A 5,837-nucleotide genomic window follows, 5' to 3' on the forward strand; every position below is an offset into this window, starting at 1 on the left:
CACTTTAAGAGCGCATGAGCAGTAACGAAGGAGGAGATAAAGAGAGCTCGTTCAGCTCTTTGGGGAGGGGCTCTTGGGTGGCGCGACAGTTTGATTGTGTGTGCTGTGCTGTAGAAGTTTTGTTTGTTTTCAGCGTGTGTAGTTTATAGAGTATTTAACTCAATCATCGGTGTAATCGCTCTAGGTCGTGGTTGTTTTCGTTTCGCCCGTTATGGATCGCATGGATTAGTAGCAACATTGTTGCGAAGCTTTAACATACAAACCAACAAACCATCTGACAGTCAGACAGTACACCTGCACTCCTGAAGACCACAGCTAAGATCTCTTATCTTTTTCTCTCTCTTTCTCTTCCCTCTCATTCCAGTGCTTTACCCTGCAACAGACTCTCTATTTTTCAAATGCACTTCCCATTGAAGTTCATTAGAGCTGGACTATTATTTCCCTGACAGAAGTATTTGGATGGACATTTTAGTAGGTTGCTTGCAAGTTGTATATTATGTGAACTGTATTGAAGTGGGGTGTACTAATGACATGTGGCCGAGAAGACTGTGGACATTTTTAAGGCCTTTGTTGTGTCGATGAACACCCCCCACATTCATACCCTCTGCACTCATCCACTAGAAAATAATACAGATTATTGCAAATCCTATGTTGATGACTGGGTTCATTCTTCTATGAAGTTGCTGTTCAATTGCTCTGCCATTATTAGTATTAGTATTATTGTATGAGGTATTCTTGTTTGTGTTACCCCTGTGCTGTGATGTGGGTTTTATATGGTGTGTATTCTTTTTTTCTCTCCACTGGCTATCTGGTAAACAGGCTACCCTCTAGGCAGTCTCTTCTGCTGATGTGTGTGGGTCTGGTAGTGGTACTCTCTCTATTCTACTCTTTTCCTTTTGGCATGGTTAATACCTGCCTGGCGCCCGAACAAAATCTTTCTTTACCCCTCTCTAATAAATACCGCTATAGAATTGGCGCCCAAACAGGGACTTGAAGAGAAACATCCATGACACCATCCACACAAGGTTGAATCATGTCTTTTGTTGGAACCCCATACTGTGTCAATGTGGACACACCTGACGGTAATCATGCTTGGGATTCTTTCATTGTGGAAGGACTCGATGAACTAATGGAGTTGGATAGCACTGCCCCTAATCCCCAGGCTTCTGGCTCACCTATAACATCTCCACCATTACCCTCCCCTCAAACCCTTCCGGTTACCCTGTCCAGAGAGACTGGGAGAGGTGTCTCTGTGATCACTGGACAACTGGAACATCAATGGACACACACCAATCATAGTTTGACAATGCAGGAGAATGCAATTCGCAAACTCAGTGAATGTGTGGAGGCTCATCAGACAGATGTGCAGCGGAGGTTGGATTACCTTCCCTGTCAAATGGAGGAAAACCAACAACAAATTGTTCAGAGACAGAAATATTTACAAGATTCTCTGAAGCAGGATATTCAAGGAAAACTGCACCGGTTCAAAACACAAATGGAAACCAACCATCATCAAGTCATACTCTTTCTTGAGGACGAACAAAAACAGAGAGCAGAAGAGTCAGCCTCTGTTGTGAAGGGAGTGTGTTATCTGAAGGAAGTTATGGAGGACATGAAGAACTCTCTCACAGGGGAACTACGATTTTTGATTGAACAGACTCAAAAGGACACCGTTAATGAGATGGAAAAAGCACAGAAGGCCACAGACCTTCAACTGGAAGGGCTGCACCAGGAGGTAATGCAGTGCTTTTCCCTTCTGGACAAATCTTCTGCACCTCCCTCAGGTTTTACCTCTGCCACTGGCTTGGCCAGTAAGGGAATAGGAACAGGTAGTACTACAAAAACCCCTCTGAAGATATTGTTAAACAACAGAACTCCCGCTGCCACTGTCATTCCTCCTCTAGAGCGCTCCCTCCCTATCAAACTACTTTTCCCCACTTTTGGCAGCCCAGAAGATGATGTTGATCCACTGTTTTTCTTATCTAAGTGTAATGATTTTCTTTCTATCCGGCCCCTTACTGACTTGGAGGTTCTTGCCACCCTCTGCAGTGTTCTCCATGGTACAGCAAGAGACTGGTGGGAGATAGCCCGTGAACATGTGTCAACCTGGGAGGAGTTTCAAAAAATGTTCCTCTTAGCCTTCCTCTCAGAGGACTATGGGGATGAACTGGTGCAACGTGTTCGTAACAGAGTCCAGGGTGAAGCAGAGCCAATACGGGACTTTGCCTTCTATCGAGTTCTATGTAGGAGATTGAAGGCTGACATTACTGAGCAGGAGATGGTTAAACTCCTTCTTAAGAACATGGTTCCCCACCTTGCTAGTCAACTTCGAGAACGTGTAGAAAATGTGGAAGATCTGGTGTGTCTTGGGACTCAGTTTGAGAAGGACTGGAAGCACCACCTCCAAACTAAAAACCCCGTTCCCTCATCCCAGTATACTCATAACTCTCTTAGGGCTAAACCGTCTCAGATATTTGTACCCAAGATCCAGGACAAATGTCCAGTTGTGTGTTGGAGGTGTAAAGTCCAACATCCTCCAGATTCTTGCCCGCTCTATGTCCAGCGTCAGGATTCAGGAAAAGGTCAGAAAGGACCGAAGACTGAAAGTCTAGACAGGCGTGGTGGCTTGCATACAATTGGGTCAGCCTTAATGCCCACCATGAAGCCTTTAGACAGTACAGCTAGCGGTCTTATTCCTATTCCGCAACAGCTATTGGTTCCTCTGACTGTTAGAAACTGGAGAGGGAAGGCCATAATAGGCACCTTACACCCTGATGCAAGAGGCCCTGTGGCAGAACATGGCATTACCTCATGAGGAACATGGGAGGAAGGACCATTGTACTTGGCCAATGGAGAACCTACCACTCCCTTGGGCTGGATTAGTATAATAATAAAACTGCATGGTGAGACTATTAACCTTCCTATTAACCTTCCTGTGGCAATACTTGCAGACTCAAGCCTTGCATTTGCTGTAGTCCTTGGCCTAGACTTCCTGTTCTTCAGTGGACTGACCATCTCTATGTCCGAATGGCCTCCTATCGGCTACACTCTGACTATTCCCAGCCTCATCCATTTCAACCTGGTAATGCACTGATTTCAGGATGGAGCCTGCTACATTATGCAGAGTCCGGACAAGGTCAAGTCAGAGACAGAGAAAATATAAAGAGACAAAGACAAAAACATGTTCCACCAGTGAAGTCTGAGAACCCAACTATCACCCTGATTACCGCCGTACCCCCCCCTTCTATCCGAGAGCAAAAACAAACCTGATGCTGATTTCTACATCAAACAAGCAGTGGAACAGGCATGTCTGTCGGATGATGAAAGGTGGCAGCTCTCCCAGATGTTGGACGTGAACAGTGAGGTCTGTACTCTTACACTCGGCCGTACAACCGTCTTCAAACACAAAATCTATACCCGGCATGAGGTCCCCATTAAGCAGCGTCCCTACAGGCTGTCCCCCGCCAAACTGGCAATTCTCAATGAACAGCTCAAAAGCATGTTGGAGAATGGAATTGTGGAACCTTCTTTTTCTGGATGGGCTTCTCCGGTTGTCCTGATTCCTAAGAAAGATGGTGGATATCGATTCTGTGTGGACTACAGGAAGCCGAATGCCATAACAGAAAGCGATGCCTACCCTCTACCAAACATAAATGACATACTGGAATCTCTGGCAGGAGCATCCATCTTTAGTAATCTGGATCTGAACAGTGGCTATTGGCAGGTGTCAATGGATCCCGCTAGTCAGGACAAGACTGCTTTTGTCACCCCTGCTGGTTTGTACTCCTTCAAAGTCATGCCTTTTGGTTTGAAGAATGCTCCAGCAACCTTCCAACGGTTGATGGAGACTGTCCTGGGAGATCTGAGGGGTAGAAATTGTCTCGTGTATCTGGATGACATCATAATCTACTCCTCCTCTGTTGCGGATCATCTGCAAGACATTCAGTCCGTCTTCGACAGACTAAAGGCTGCACGTTTGACCTTGAACTTGAAGAAGTGTCGTTTCTGTCTGCCAGAACTCAAGTTCCTTGGTCATGTGGTTAATGCTGAAGGTATCCATGCAGATCCAGCCAAAGTTGCAGCTGTGCAGGAATTCCCAATTCCCACATCCCTCAAGGCTGTTCAGCGGTTTCTGGGTATGGCACCACAGGTTTGTGCCTGACTTTTCAAAGGTAGCCGAACCCCTCAACCCCCTTAAGAAGGAAGGTATGAAATTCCAATGGACCCCTGCATGCCAAGGTGCATTTGAAGCACTCAAAAACAGTCTAATTACTCCTCCAGTGCTTGGACATCCTAACCTGAATGCTCATTTCATTGTGTACACGGATGCCAGTCAAACAGGACTTGGAGCAGTCTTGGCTCAACAAACAGGACTTGGAACAGAAGAAGTTCTTGCTTATGCAAGTCGCACCCTTAATTCAGCAGAGAGGAATTATTCAACGACTGAAAGGGAGTGCCTCGCTGTGGTCTGGGCTTTGGAGAAATGGAGCTACTACTTGGAGGCAAAGATCTTCACCGTTGTCACAGACCATGCTGCTCTGCAGTGGGTTTTGGCATCAGGCAAGACCAACAGCCGTCTTATTCGCTGGTCTATCAGACTGCAGAAGTTTGACTTCATCATTGAGTATCGCAAAGGAAAACTGAACGTTGTACCAGATGCCCTTTCTCGGATTACAGAGACTGCCAATGTTTGTCCTCCCTTGTGCAGTACTTATACTACCGCTAAATGTCTGGATGATTCCTTTCCTCTGGATGATGAGAGCGTATGGAGAGCACAGCAGAAGGATGCTGCCATCATGGCGATCCACAAGAGTCTGTCGGAAGAAGACTCCAAGAGTCGCTTCAATGATAAGTATAGCATAATTCAGGATAAAGTGTATCGAAAAACTCCAAGAGGAGATGGAATACACAGCACCCATTATCGCGTCTTCATTCCCTCTACATTGTGTGACCAGATAATCCAAGCTTATCATGCCAATCCCATGAGTGGCCATCTTGGAGTTTTTAAGACTTATCGAAGACTACAAGAGGTGGTTTACTGGCCAGGCATGTGGGTTGATACCCGGAAGTTTGTACAGCAGTGTGAAGTCTGCCAGAAATACAAACCAGACATTGGCAGACCTGCAGGGAAAATGCAGCAGACCGTGGTGACCCATCCAAATGAAATGTTGGGAATTGACCTCATGGGACCTTTTCCTCCCAGCCGGGGGACACGGAATGAATTTTTATTGGTGGTAGTGGACTACTACACACACTGGGTGGAGTTGTTTCCCCTCCGCAAAGCTACTGCATCAGCCATTGCTCTAATTCTGCGAAGGGAGGTTTTTACCAGATTTGGAATTCCAGACCAAATCCTCTCTGACCGAGGTCTGCAGTTCATATCAGGAATCTACAAAGAGCTCTGTACCTACTGGGGTGTAATTGCCAAGCTGACCACAGCCTACCATCCTCAGACCAACCTGACCGAGAGGGTAAACCGAACCCTGAAGGGGATGATTGCTTCATTCGTGGGGGATCAGCACACAAGGTGGGATCAGCATCTTCCAGAATTTCGCTTTGCACTGAACTCTGCCGTGCAGGAGACTTCTGGGGTCACTCCCGCCAAACTTCACCTGAGAAGACCACTAAAAGGTCCGATGGACAGGGTCTTGCAAAGTTCGAATGTTTCACCTGACTGCCCAGCGTTTGATGCCATACAACACCACCACACCTTGCTAGCCAGAGTGGAGGCCAGCAAAACCAAAGCCAAACAACGACAGCTGAGAAACTATGACAAACATAGACGAGACTGGGGTGGAAAACACACGTCTCGTGTCTGGGTACGTTCACATCATCTG

The sequence above is a fragment of the Oncorhynchus tshawytscha genome, linkage group LG29 (assembly GCF_018296145.1).
Source record: "Oncorhynchus tshawytscha isolate Ot180627B linkage group LG29, Otsh_v2.0, whole genome shotgun sequence".
In the NCBI taxonomy this organism is placed as follows: domain Eukaryota; kingdom Metazoa; phylum Chordata; class Actinopteri; order Salmoniformes; family Salmonidae; genus Oncorhynchus; species Oncorhynchus tshawytscha.